A 15,872-nucleotide genomic window follows, 5' to 3' on the forward strand; every position below is an offset into this window, starting at 1 on the left:
TTGTCAAAATGGCCATCCTGCCCAAAGCAATTTACAGATTCAATGCAATCCCTATGAAAATACCAATGGCATTATTCAGTAAACTAGAGCAAATAATCCTAAAATTCACATGGAACCACAAAAGACCCCAAACAGTCAAGGCAATCCTGAGAAAGAGGACCAAAGTCTTGGGTATTATGCTCTCTGACTTCAAGCTATACTCCAATGCTACAGTAATCAAAATAGTATGGCACCTGCACAAGAACAGACCCATAGATCAATGGAATAGAATAGAGAGCCTGGAAATAAACCCATGCACATATAGTCAATTAATATATGATAAAGGAACCATGAATATACAATGGGGAAAAGACAGTCTCTTTAATAACTGGTGTTGGGAAAATTGGATGGCTACATGCAAAAGAATGAAACTGGATTACTGTCTAACTCCATACACAAAAGTAAACTTGAAATGGATTAAAGATCTAAACATAAAACATGAAGCCATAAAATTCTGTGCATATATATAAAAGAAGAGGACTGAAAAGATTTTTTTGTATTTGTGATCTAGAGGTCAATAATGAATTTGGTTAGACAAGTCATCAGTGCAGTGATTATTTTTTCTGTGAAATATGAATAAGTGGCATAGCACAGATGTGGTAAATTGTGCTGAATGACAGGACTGAGGGCCAGGTGAGCACCGAGATCATATTTAGAATTGTTCCTATCTGCCCAGTTGTGTCATTTTTCCAGCAGTGATCACAACCAGGAGAGGTAAAGTAGGTGAGAAAACAGGAGCAGAGCAAAGTCCAGCTACAATGTCTCTCTAGATCACCCATTAAGAACTTCCCCATCATTGTGTAACAATTCATCATTGTTACTAATTCCAGGAGCAAATACACTGCAATCCTACCAAGAAAGGGTTACTTCCCATTCTTTCCACCCACTTTTTTTTAAAACCAGACCTCTGTACAAATGACTTCTAGCCGCTGTGATAACTTTCTAAAGAAATTCTGCAGATGAAAAATTCTTCTTTTACCCTTAATTGGCCAATGCAGTTTCCAGGAACAGGTATGGTTTGGCTGAAAGAGAGTCAAGGGTTAGTGGTTTTAGAATGAGGAATAATGTGTTTTGAAAGAATGTCAAAAAGTTTGACTTGTTTCATCTGAGACATTAAACAGGGAAGACAACTCTTAACTTACTTTACCATCAGACAAATGAAGAGAGAAAAACAGCAATGAAAACCTCTACAGCAGATGAAAGCCTCTATTTTTGTGCTGATTTCATTCCTCTGTTGCCACAGCATGGGCCATAGCTCCAGTGGGTCACCTGGAAACAAGAAGGGATTCATAGATTTAACCATTGCCCTTTTTGGGAAGTAAATGGAATTTCCATGAACATGAATTTGAGTCTGGACCTGTTAGATTCAGTTGTTAAGAGGAAGGAGAAACATGAGTTCTGCTCTTCAGTACTTGAAAGCTCATTTTAGTTATTTGCATCCTAAAAAGACACCTTTTAAATGTACATGCATATTTGAGGTTTATAGTTGGCCCACGATGCTCTAACTCTTAGTTCTCAGGATGTGGGAAACATATTTTAGCATCCTTTGCCTGTTTACTTTTATTTTTAACTTAGAAAAATAGTTCCACAGATTTTTATTTGCTTTTTCTCTTATTTTATCCCCTTTCAAAGTTATCAAATCAAACATGACTTTTACTTTTTAGTCACTTTTTACCAAAGCATTTCCTACAAGTTACTTCATGTCTATATAAAAATAATTTCAACAGTTTTTACTAAATTACTTTCAGATATTAAAAACTTCATTTTTGGGTGAAAAGATAGTTACAAAATTTAATCATATGGGTTAAATGATATTTGAAATATGTGTCAAATTTTACCTTTTCATACATAAGAGTCAAGTCTGCACAGAAAGCAACTTGACCTAGAGAAAAACTATATCTGAATTAGGAAATATTATGGGGGAAAATATTAAGGAGCTGATTTTGAGATAAAAATGCAAATATTATTTCACAGAGTAATAGCATATGAGCTTATTAGTAGCTGTTAATAATGTAACAGAAAGTTCTTTACCACCTAAGTAGCTAAAAGCATGCCAAATTCTCAGAAGGTAAAGAAAAAGGTCTAAAAAAGTCAAGATTTGGAATGAAATACAGAGGAAGATAGGACTGTGTCATTAAGATCCATAAGGAAAATTGCAAGGGACAAAAAATATGTACGGGAAAAAGGGATAGAAAATTGCAAAGGAGACATGTAGAATATGAACCCCAGAATTAAATGATCAAAAACAAGATTTGGTTTTACAAATAATTCATGGGATAAAACTAAAAGCCACTCCATATGTCAGCAATTCTTTTGAGCCTGGCACATAATATTAAGCACTAAATGAAAATGTATTTACTAAACAAATGACTAAAAATATATTTTAGTTTCAAAGTATTTTGTTTAAAAGATTTTTTATACAATCCTTCAATTGCGTGTTGTTCTAAGATAATGTTTGGGTATACCATGTGGAAAATTTTCATTTATTAATCCATTCATTCTGAAACTTAGTTAATGCAGCTTAGAGCAAACCACAAATTGTGATAAGTGCAAGGAATAAAACAAGTATGATCCCAGCCCTCAAAGAATCTACTATTTAACACAGAGTTTAGACAATTATAAACAACGTCATAAGATTTACATACAAAATCATATGAGATCATTTAAAAAAAGGGGAAACCTATTAACTCTGCTCTTGACACTCTGGAAGTTCAAAACAAATTTAAGTTCAATAATGTCATAAAAAAACCATTTAAAATAATTATATGAGTAAATAATATTAAAATGAAAAAACAGAAGGAAAATGTTTAAGCTGAGGATACTATCAGAAGTTGCCTCCAGAGGCCCTCCCAAATGGGGGAGTTTCACTGCATTTCCAGAAGTGTCTTTTGAGCAAGGCTTTTTGGCTTTTGCTGCTGGATTATTTCATGACCAAGTTGCACACAATAGTAAGTTCAATTTTCAATCCAGAATATGAAATCCAGACATACATGATTTAAAGTTAGAATTAAAAAGCAGAATATAAAAGTAGGTCTTTTTAAAATTAGGTCCAGTAAATAGCAAAGGAATAAGAATGAAGTGAGGGAACATAGGAAGCTGGCCAAATAAGAGAGATGGCCTAGGACTTAGGACAGAGCAAGTGCTCCTTGAATATTAAAAACAGAAACATAGGGTATGAGTGTGAATGGAGACCAGGCAAAACAGTAGCAAAGAGGGCACTTCCCTTAGTTTATCAAAACATGCTGGTGCTATATATGCACAAGAAAACAGGCTTGCCAGTGTGAGTGGCTTACAGAATAGGATATCCAGAAGAGAACAGATATTGCAGAAGTATTTTTACTTTACAAAATGGTGAGGTCTGGAAAATGGGTATCAGAATTGGAAAGAAGTAGACCTCTTCTTTAAATATTAAGAAAAAGTCACTTTAAAATCAGATATTCAACATGAGGAAGCAAAACTTACTCCCAGGGACAAAGGAGAGTAGTAAATACTGAATCTGCTATGTAAAGAATAAAGAAACTAAGGCTTTTATGAATGCCAAGCTAGTCTTATCTACTAACAATTGCAGATGGCACATGCTTTACACAGTTAATGTGTTATACATTTCCAGCTGTGCTGCCTCCCTTAATCTTGCCAGCCACCTTGTGAAATAATAATTTCTTCATCTTGCAGATTAGAATACTGAGGATTAAATAAATTTAAATGGCTAACACAACATTGCTTATTACGTAGAACAAGGACCAAATAGTGGCATTTTTTGCTCCATACTCATTTTTCTTTCCATAACAAGATTCCAGAAATCCTTAAGGCAAGAGAAAGGAAACCGGACAATGACTTACCATCATAAAGAACACAATTCCAGAGACCAGGAATTTTCCTTTAGGCTGAAGACATTGGAAAGAAGTAAAAATCTGAACTCTAAGCAAAACATAAATCCTTAGAAAAGCATCAGTACAAATGGGCAGATAAAACTTGGTGGGGTTCTGAGATACTTGTATCTTTTCTTATTGTTAATGCTCCCTGTGTAAGGATGTTGTCACTTATTCATGGTAAAATAATCTTTTCTCTTAGCCTCTTTGGAAATAAAAAGACTAAGTTAGGTGATAACCAAATATCCTTCCTATTGCATTCCAGAAGTAGTAAGTGAACCCTCTATGCATCCTTGTAAAATTGCTTTATATTTTGTCAGCACAGAGATACTTTCACAAATGGATTTTTTAAGGAAGAATGTAATGTTCTTCCCTTTTTGAAAGCAGCTGCTTGCAAAACCAGGAACATCACACCCAATTACTTGCTGAAAATCTCAGGCTTTCATATCCATAATAAGAATTGGGTACAAAATGTACACAGTACAGGCTTTCCTTATGTATGTACTATTAAACCCTTAAGTCCAAGATATTTAAGAATTCACTCATAGGCATATATTCTAAGGAAACAAGTGGACAAGATTGCAAATATAAATATGCAGTTATTTTATAGTGAAAACTTTGAAACTATTTTTCAGAGTAGAAAGAGATGAATGTTGGCAATAAAATTTAGAACATCCATTTGGTAGAATACTATGCAGCTGTTAAAAAATAATGTCACTTTCCATGTATTGATTTGGAAAGGCCATGCTAGTTTATAAATGAGAAAAGCAGCATATGGAATATTCTAATATAATATGATTATATTTTGTAAATAGGTCCAAATACTTATATTTGAACACATACATCTATGTATGTACTAAATGTTCTGAAATGATCAAATAAAAATTGAATTATGCTTAAAAGAAACAAATCCTACCATTTACAACAACATGGATGGAGCTAGAGGGTATTATGCTCAGTGAAATAAGCCAGGCAGAGAAAGACAAGTACAAATGATTTCCTTCACTTGCGGAGTGTAACAATGAAGCAAAACTGAAGGAGCAAATCAGGAGGAGACTCACAGACTCCAAGACTCCAAGAACGGACTAGCAGTTACCAAAGGGGAGGGGTGGGGAAGGGCATCTGGGGGGGCAAGGAGAAGGGGATTGAGGGGTATTATGATTAGTAGACATGGTGTTGGGGAATGATCATGAGGAAGACAGAGTAGCACATAGAAGACAAGTAGGGACTCTGTGGCATCTTACTACACTGATGGACAGTGACTGCAGTGGGGTATGGGAGGGACTTGATAATATTAGTAAATGTAGTAACACATTGTTTTTCATGTGAAACCTTCATAAGAGTGTATATCAATAATACCTTAATAAATAAATTTAAAAAATGGAAAAAAATTGAATTATGCTTTACTTGTCACTGATCTACACTATATATTTTATTTTTATATTAAATGTGAAAGAGTATCTTTTTAAAACAGCATGTTGCTGCCCAATTGCTCTAATTTGTTTATCTAGTCAATTACTTGTTTATGAAATACTGAATGCCCCATAGATGCTAGTCTTTGGGATCAGTGATATGAATTCACAGATGAACAAGACACCATAAACAAGAAATCAATTACAAGGAAGTGTGACATAGGTTTTGATGGCAGTGTATATGGATACTTTGACAGCATAGCTAAGCATCTTTTAGCTCGACATAAAGGTGGTCAGGAAAGCTCTGTATTGGTTAAATCTGAAACTGCATCGATAGTAGTCACACAGATAAGGGAGAAAATATTTCAGTCATAGGTATTACTAGCATGAAAGCTTTGAGTCATGTGAAAACATGACCCACTTGAGAACTTAGGAGCTATATGAATAAGATACAGGTTATCTAAAGGTGTGGAAGGATCTACATTTGGAAGTTAAAACATAAAGTACAAGACAAAAGTCTTGACTTTGTACAGAAGATAATGAGGATTTTTTAAATAGAATCATTTGCTCAGAATGAGGATTTTTAATGAAAGATTTTAGTCAGAGAAGTACAGTTATATTTGAAAGACAGAATGATAGAATGAGAATGCAGAACAACATGGAAAATGCCATGTGCATCCCAGGTGGACATGAATCTCTGCACATCTGAGTCAACTTTCCTTTTAATACAAACGTTTGTAATTTGACCCCTCACCCTGTGGTCTTGCAAGGAAATTCAGTCCCTGTGCCTAAAGTTTATGAAATTCTCCAGTGGAAATTCGTATGTTTGATTACTTCTCAAACTACCTCTCCTACCTTCTTCAGGATCACCTCTGTTCTTTTGCCCCTGGTTCTTCCTAATATTGCTGCTAATAGTTCTTAACAAAGATTTAAATAAATCATTAGGAAAACAAAGCAGAAAACTTAAATTGAATGTCAGCTAGTGCTTGTCCTTGTGTCCATTAACCTGGCCTTGTCGCAGGGATTTTCCCAATGAGACTGGGACCATGGGCTTAGACAGAGTAGGGTGAGAAGGCCTCCGGAAAAAAACAAAGCAAGATAATCCATTGTGGGATTTGCTTTGGCCTACTGGGGGGCCCAGCTTGTTTTTCTGACTTTACCCAGGTGCTACTTTTCTTCCTCCAGCCCTAAACAAATGATTTGCAACCTGGGCAATGTAGCAAGCAAGCCCAAAACAACACAGTAAAAACAGGAAGGATGCCATCTTGAAAATTAGATTGCATTTTAAGACGAATTTGTTAGTAACTTTCTTAACATACTCTTTAACAAACAGACAATAACTCAGCCCACCTTGGGAGCAAAGCAGGCAGTCTTGAATGATATGCTCCCAGACCAGGAAGCTGCTACCCTGGGAGGAAATCAGAGGAGTAAAATTCTTGTAAATAACCAGGAAGACTAATAAGAAACTTAATGTCTCTTCAAAGATAGGCATATTGGGACCACTTAGCAGGTGTACGTCCCTAGCCCTTTGTCTCTCAATCGCCTATAAAACCCCTAGACAATGCACCACCCCTGGGCTCTCTTGTCCCCTCCTGGCCTGAGCCAGGAGCTCTGTTCTCTCACTTTATCTCTAAATAAAAACCTCTGCCTTGCTCTCCTACGTTGAGTGTTTGCAGAGTTCATTCTTCGACTCTGCAAACAAGAACCCTGGCATCACCAACATTATGCCATATTTCTGGAACTTGTTTCTGCTCAAATAAGAGGCCTCTCTCTAATAAAACTTCTTTACCAAATCCCAGGGCATCTAAGAGTAAGAAAAACTTAAAAAAAATAATAATCCAACATCATTTAACCACATAATAATCTTGACACCCATTGAATATTCAATTTTGTGTTATTTGCAGACCTTTTTCTACTACTTTTAGCTAAGTGTGTTAGCTTTCATAATAAGAAGGTAAGTAGTAGGTTTTGTCCAAACAAATGAACCCCTAAAGATGACTTCTGCAATTCCTAGAATGCTGGTGCAACTGTAACAGCCTCTAAATTCATATTTTCTGTTATATTTGCTACACAAATAATCCAAGAAACAAATGCTAAGGATGAGTTAAAGCAGGGGTGGTGCATGTTGAGAGGAGGCTATAGTTAACAGATACTGAGTAAAGAAGAAAAAAGACTTGGTTAATGGGTGAGCATGCTGGTGGAGTGGAGTGGTTGACTTCAGGTTTTATGACAAGCAAGCAACTATATTAGAAAGGAAGAAGTTTTGATACATCTTCAATGTGACTGCAATTACTGCTACATGACTTTCATTATATGTCTTAGAGCTCCATATAAAAGTAAGATTATTTGGGGAAAAACAGTCTCCACTGCCCTGGTAGTATAGACAGAATGCTGAAAGGAAAGTGAAGGTCTTCAGACAATGGATAAAAGGCAGAGGAATCATTCATTTAGTTCATGACCTGTCAATCTACTCAGTTCACAAACGCACAGGAAAACAAGTGCCCAAACAGGAACCAGCAAAGGTCAGTAAATAAAAAGTAAAAATGTGATGTGCAGGTTAAAGAAACTTTTTATTGAACAAAACTAAATTATTATTATTTTTTATTAAGGTATCATTGATATACACTCTTATGAAGGTTTCACAAGGAAAACAGTGTGGTTGCTACATTCACCCATATTATCGAGTACCTCCCCATATCCCATTGCAGTCACTGTCCATCAGTGCAGTAAGATGCCACAGAGTCCCTACTTGTCTTCTCTGTGCCACACTGTCTTCCCCATGACCCCCCCATACACCATGTGAACTAATCATAATACCCCTCAATCCCCTTCTCCCTCCCTCCCCAGCTGCCCTCCCACAACCCTCCCCTTTGGTAACCGCTAGTCCCTTCTTGGAGTCTGTGAGTCTGCTGCTATTTTGTTCCTTCAGTTTTGCTTCATTGTTATACTCCACAAATGAGGGAAATCATTTGGTATTTGTACGAAAGTAAATTATTGTAATTAATCTGTTACAGATTTTCTGACCAAGATAAATGGCACCCATTATGCCAAATCAAGAACTTGACTTAAATGTTACAGAACCAGTATAAACAGCCAGTTAGGCAGTGTGCCAAGACAAACTGCCGTGTAAGCCTGAATGGAGGATTTCTGTGGACTGATTCTAATTCAGATTTGAACTCAGTTCTAATTCTTTGTGCACAGTGCATTCCATAAAGAAAATAAAAATGGTAATCTGCAATAGTCATTAAAATCTTTCAGTGGAACCTTGATAACCTAAGTGCTATTAGACATTACAGGATGGAAATAGGGAAAACCCATGGATTGCCAGTATGGATTCTAGGGTTCACTGCCACATAAAAAGCATGTTGATGGCAATACCAGTCAATTCCCAGTTTTTCTGACCACTCTTCCTGGGGTCATCACTGATTCCTCTTTCTCCCACATCTCACATCCAATTCTTTGGGAAATCCTATTTGTATCACTTAAATATACATCTACATCCTTTACAATCACCCTGGCCAAGATCACCATCATATAATGCCTAGAAACTTGCCTCAGCTTCCTAATTCTCTTTACCCCTCCCAAGTATCTATTCTCAACAAGATAACTATGTAAATCTTTTTAAGTCAGATCATAGCATTCATCATTCAAAATTCCCCCAAGGCTTCCTATCTCCCTCAGAGTGAAAGATGAACTATTTGAAATGGTCTTGCAGGGGACTGGTCAGCTCCCACCACCACAATCACCACACTCCTTACCTCTCTGAATTTACTGTGACTCTTTCCCTACTCAATTTCCACCAATTCTGGCTTCCTTCCTGTCCCTAGAGCACACCAAGCACAGTCCTGCCTTGGGGGTCACTGTCCTAGTTGTTTCCTTTGTCTAGAACATTCATTCCCTCATTCTCTTTAAACCTTGACTGTTGTCAGCTTTTCAGGAAGTCTTTCCCATAATTAGTTTAAAAAATAATTCCCCATCTTTATATCTCCACAGCTGTATTCACTTTTCTTTTTGTCTATATAATTTTTACTTTCTAATATACAACATAATTTCCTTATGTATTTGAACCTTGTTTCATCTTTCCCTTTCCCCACTTGCCACATTTGAACATATGCTCCAAAATAGGGAGGTAGTATGTTCTCTGATACATTCCAAGCACTTTGAAAATGACTTGGTACATTTTTTTTGAGAAGACAAAATTAAGAGCCAAGTATGACTTTTTCTTAGTTAGTGTCACATATCTTAATTATTATAGTTCACAATAACCTGTCCAGTGTATTGAGCTAATGCTGTTGGTTGATATTAACACTTGGTTGGAGTGATGGGAGGAGCCATGTAATGATACATTTTACTCTACTTTTTTGAACATCACTAATTGAGTTCTGAAAATAGTGTCATTAAGAGATTAAAGATGGTGGCATGAGAGCTCAAAAAAGTGGATAAGGCCTTTCAGAAAAAAAAAAGTTAAAGACATAATTTAAAAAAGAAAAGAAAAGAAAATAGTGTCATTAGTAATAGCCCTTCAAACCTCCTTTCAGAAATATTTACCTAGAGAAGCCATTACTAGCTCAGATATTTTAGGCTCTGTCCCCATTATTATAAGAATTGTCCTCTACATAGCTAAAAAATATTTCACTTATGGCTAAAACATGAATTAAATGAAGAATTGTTTCTCTAAGGATGGAACATTTTGGAAAAGTGAGCAGCTAAAAAAATTTTGTTGGATGAAATGTAAATAAGGATTGAAAAAAATAGCAAAGTACCAAGTGATTTCACTCATTTGTGGAGCATAACAACAAAGCAAAGCTGAAGGGACAAAACAGCAGCAGACTCACAGACTCCAAGAAGGGTCTAACAGTTACCAAAGGGAAGGGGCTGGGGAGGGAGGGAGAACGGAATCAAGGGGCATTATAATTAGCACACATAATATAGGTAGGTCACGGGGAAGGCAGTATAGCACGGAGAAGACAAGTAATGACTCTATAGCATCTTACTATGCTGATGGACAGTGATTGCAATGGGGTGGGAGGGGGGGCTTGACAATATGGGTGAATGTTGAAACTACAATGTTGCTCATGTGAAACCTTCATAACATTGTGTATGAACAATACCTTAATTAAAAAAAAGATTAGCAAAAAAATCCTAAAAATCTAGACAGATCCTTTGAAAAATACAGATTACTTGAAAAATGTGCTTCATCTCTGACTCTATTTGAAAGAATCTAAACTGGTTATCCTAGATAATGTTTTATCAATGTAAGATTATTCAAGAATAAGGAGGCAGAGCTACAGTCAATGAAACCCATTTAAAGGAAGTAGCCTGAGCCCCAAAAGGTTAGAGAACGAAAGTCCATATACAGGTTTCCATATATTCTCACACACACATTTTTTCTCAATCATCTGAGAGTTAAATTGAAGACATGATGTTCATTTTCTCCTAAATAGTTCCTTAAAACAGGCAAGTATTTCCGGTTTCTTTGTTTTCTAAAAATAATGACATTCTCTTTCATAACCACAGTACAGTTATGAAAATCAGAAGTTACAAAATCAGGAGATTAACATGGGTACAATATTCTAATTTAATCTACAAACCTTAATCATATTTTGCCAATTTCCTCAGTAACATCTTCTGTAGCAAAAGAAAATCCCAGATAATGTGTTGCCTATATTTTTCATAACTTGATTTAGTTTGCATGAATTTAGACATGATTTTAAAATATTTTTTGAAGGAAGGTGTTCGAAAGGTACAAATTTATATGATAATAAGTACTAAGGATGTAGCATACTACATGAGACCATAGTTAACATTGTTATACGATATAGATGAAAGTTGTTAAAGAGTGTAAATCCTAAAGAATTTTCATCACAAGGAAAATACTTTTTATTTTTCTTTTCATTGAGATGAGATAGATGCTAACTAAAAATTCCTGTGAGATGATAGATGCTAACTGGTAATAATTCATAACAGATAAATTCATAATATATGTAATTTAATATGCTCAAAATTTCATATGTAATTTAAACCGTTATGCTGTTCACCTTAAATTTATACAGTGATGTATGTCAATTATCTCTCAACAAAACTAGAAAACATTGAAAATAAAAATTTTATTTTCTGGATTATAGCAGAGGGAAAACATTAATTTGTGACTATGTTGCTATTTTTTGAAATCTATGAGACAATAACAGCAATCACAAATCTGTTTAGATAACTGGAAAATATATACTATGTTAAGCAAATAAGAAATATGCAATTTTATTAGGAAAATACCACCTTTGTCAGGGTTTATTTAAAAGGTGATATATAACAGTCATGGTGATTTACAGAACTCACATTAATTGTCTAGTCACAGAGAATGGCCATCTAACTTACTTATACTTTGTGACAGAGTGCCAGGACTCTCTTGGCTTCAAGTTCTTCTACTATTATTTTCAGCTTTTCTGGAAAGTTCTTCATCTCACGTATCTTTTTTTTTACCCTCAAAACCCCAGAGAGCAATGTCTTCTGTCTCCTTTATGCGCTTGGCCTTTATTAGCTCAGTATAGCCCTTCTCAGATTATTCTTCTTTAATAGTCTAGCATAGTGAGTATAAATTTAAGCTGCACATTTGCTAACTCATAACTTACTTTGAACAGATGAAATGTGGATGTTGGATAATATGTATATGCTTCCTGTGTACAAATAGTTCTTTGTTAGCCACTTATTGACTAATAGTTGGCTTGATTCCATCATACTTTTATTTCCCCCCAGTTCTAGTAATTGGGCTTCTGCTTTGTTCATGCCTTGTGACCGTCTTCGTCATGTACCAATTCCGTAATTTTTTCCAAATGATCTACTTATGCTTGCTTCACTTACTATCTTGATTCCTCTCCAAATCAATGAGTGCTTCAAGACTAAGGGTCCTGTCTTTCAGCAAATATTTACAAGACAGAACCAAGATCCTGTCTCCATACCATTTTACCACCAGAAAGAGCCTAGATAACTCTCTATTCATAATTAATGAGGCTAAGCTCCCTAATATCACAATTTTACAACTGGCCTATATTACTTCCATATTGAGTGTAAGTTGTTTTCCTCTACCGTTTAACATTACAGATGTCCCTACACATTTATGGTCCCCCTGAAAATGATTATTTGCCTTATGCTTTCTTCTGCTCTTTAAGCTAGACAAACCCACTGCACTCTACGTACCCAACAGCTACTGAATATGTATTATGGATAATCCCATGCTGACTTTTCTTTTTGTTCTCAATCTTTTATTGCTCTTTCTCCACATGTTCTGTAATATAAACTCTTTGTTCTAAGTCTGGACTCTGTTTACCTCTCTGATGTAGCTTGTATTTCATGCTAGTACTTGACATCCTCAGCATCTGTATTTGAGTTTCCTAGTGTTCTTCAGCAGAGACTTGAAACTCCTGCATTTCCTTTTTAAGAGTTCTTTGTGAGAAAGCAGTTTATATTCACAATTTGCTTTTCCTTTCATCCAACTGAATTCAATACAACAAAGGTTTTACTTCTTAGCGTATGCTTTGCATTTAATTAACAATGACTTAACTGATGATGTCTAAGAAGAACTAGTCTCAATATATTAGGACTGTCCAGATCTATCCAGTGCATGTAAGTACATTTATAGTCCCACAGGTTATCAATAGCGCATTAGAATAAAACAAGAATTTTGATTATGCCCAAGAGCAAACATATAATTTGTATAAGGGTAATTATACAATTAGCCTCCTCCTTTTTCTCCTGATAATGTTTCTGTAATATGTCCTAGTGATGAGAGGTGAAATGAACTGGAAATTGGCAGGGATACTGGCCAGAAGATTTTACTTATATGAACATTTGTCAAGATCCATCACTAAAAAGGCATCCAAATTGGAAGGAAGAAGTAAAATTTTCCTATTTGCAGGTGACATGATACTATAGAAAACCCTAATGACTCCACCAAAAAAATATTATAATTAATACATGAATTCAGTAAAGTTTCAGGATACAAAGTACAATCAGTTGCATTTCTATATTTAATAATGAAGCATCTGAAAGAAATGAATAAAACAATCCCATTTATAATTGCATCAAAAAAGAATAAAATACCTAGGAATAAATTTAGCTAAGGAGGTGAAATACATGTATTTTGAAAACTATAAGACACTGATGAAAGAAATTGAGGGTGGCACAGCAAAATGGAAAGATATACCATGTTCATTGCTTGGAAAAATTGATGTTGTTAAAATGTTCCTACTACCAAAAGAAATCTACAAATTCAATGCAATCACCATCAAAATAGTTTTCATAGAACTAGAATAATCCTAAAATTTGTATGGAACCATGAAAGACTCTAAATAGCCAAAGCAATCTTGAGAAAGAAAAACAAAGCTCAAGGTATCATGCTTCCAGATTTCAAACTATACTACAAAGCTATAGTAATCAAAATGGTTACAAAAATAGACACAGATCAATATAATGGAACAGAGGAGTGAACTCATATGTGGTCAATTAATCTATGGCAAAGGAGGCAAGAATATACAAAGGGAAAAGACAAGAATCTACAATTGGTGGGAAAAAGATACTTACCTTCAGTAAAATAGTGTTGGGATAACTGAACAGCTACATGCAAGAGAATAAAACTGAATTACTGTCTAAAGTCATACATAAAAATAAATTCAAAATAGATTAAAGATTTAAATGTAAGACCTGAAACCATAAAATTCCAAAAAAAAAATGTGGGTGGTAAACTCATTGATGTTGGTCTTAGCAATATTTTTTTGGATCTGTCTCCTCAGACAAGAGAAACAAAGGGAAAAATAAACAAATGAAACTACATCAGACTAAAAATCTTCTGCACAGTTAAGAAAAACATCAACATTACAAAAAGGAAAACTACTGTATGACAGAAGGCATTTGCAAATGAAACATCTGATAAGGGATTAACATCCAAAATATATAAAGAACTCATACAAATTGACACCATAAAAATAATCTGATTGAAAAAAGGGAAGGAGGACTTGAGTAGACATTTTTGTAAAGAAGACATTCAAATGGTCAACAGATACATGGAAAGATGGTCAACATCATTAATCATTAGGGAAACACAAAACCACAGTGACATATCACCTCACAGCAGTCAGAATGGCTAATATCAAAAAGAAAAGAAATAACAAGTGTTGGTGGGAATGTGGAGAATAGGGAACCCTCATACACTGTTGGTGTGAATGTAAATTGGTGTAGTCACTATGGAAAGCAGTATGGAAGTTCCTCAAAAAATTAAAAATATAACTACCATACAATCCATCAATTCTACCTCTGGGTATTTATCCAAAGAGAACAAAACACTAAGTTGAAAAGATATGTGCACCCTTATGCTATTTGCAGCATTATTTATAACAGCCAAGATATGGAAGCAACCCAAGTGCCTACTAGTAGATAAAGGGATAAAGAAATGTGATATACACACACACACACAAACAAATGCAACAGAATAGTACTAAGCCATAAAAAAGAAAGACATCTTGCCATTTTTCAACTACGTGATTGGATTTAGAGGGTGTTATGCTAAGTGAAATAAGTCAAACAGAGAAAGACAAATATTTCATTTCACTTATATGTGTAATCTAAAATACAAAACAAATGAACAAACAAAACAAAACAGAAAGTCTCACAGATTCAGGAAACAAACTGTTATATGGTGGCAGGGAAGAGTTGGGGGTCTTGAAATAGGCGAAGGGGATTAAGAGGCTCAAACTTCTATTTATAAAATAAACAAGTCATGGATATATAATGTTCAGCATAGGGAATATATGTCAATTAAAAAAAAAATTCACTGCTCAGACCTGAACCTCAGCTGAAACAATGTTAGTTGCTATCCTAACTAGCCGTTTGTGGGAGTTTGATGCTTAGAACAACTGAGCAGGAGCAGAAAATGAATTGGGATGTGGCCACATCCCTGTGGATAATGGGAATGAATTGTAATTTTCAAAGAATTTCGTAAGTTGAACGTGTTAAAACCAGACAATATATGAAGGATGACATTCTACTTAAATTCATCTGTGCTAAAGTAAAGGGATATCCTGTAGAAATTGGGCTTGAAGCAGAAACAGAATTCATCAAACTTTCCTTCAGTTATGGGTATGAGGAAGTAAACATGAATGAGATAAATATATCTGTACCTTATATACTGAAAGAAAAACAAATATCAGCATTACCTTTGTGAAGAATGACTAGGCAAGACAACGGCAGAAAAAAAGATGTTGATGTTTTATTGTCCTCTGTAGGTTTCTTCATGTGACATGAACAAACATAGGAAGAGATCAAGACGACATAAAATTGGAATAGGTGGAATGAGGGCTTGGTAAAGTTAGCAAGGTTTGTAGGACATTAAATGTGTAATAGTGGACTTAAACTCTGTATTGCAGGAAGTAAAGAAGATAGTGGACAGGACGGAAAAATTAATTCATGAGAGGAAGTTAAATCTGAGAAACTCTGTTAGACTCTTGAACATAAGGACAAAGACGATCTATAGAGTATGGAGATTGGGAATACAATAGAGCAATAG

The 15,872-nt window shown here is 35.1% G+C and overlaps 1 long non-coding RNA gene across 1 annotated transcript; it reads right to left on the reverse strand.

Moving 5' to 3' along the window:
* Nucleotides 1-382: 382 nt before the first annotated feature.
* On the reverse strand, nucleotides 383-4,218 carry LOC130680822 (uncharacterized). Its single transcript, XR_008993870.1, has 3 exons — nucleotides 3,879-4,218; nucleotides 1,182-1,308; nucleotides 383-1,061 (listed from the first exon to the last, which is right to left on the reverse strand). It is a non-coding gene; the product is annotated as an uncharacterized LOC130680822 (long non-coding RNA).
* Between the last annotated feature and the right edge of the window lie 11,654 nt (nucleotides 4,219-15,872).

Source organism: Manis pentadactyla, chromosome 14, assembly GCF_030020395.1.
Source record: "Manis pentadactyla isolate mManPen7 chromosome 14, mManPen7.hap1, whole genome shotgun sequence".
NCBI classification, from domain to species: domain Eukaryota; kingdom Metazoa; phylum Chordata; class Mammalia; order Pholidota; family Manidae; genus Manis; species Manis pentadactyla.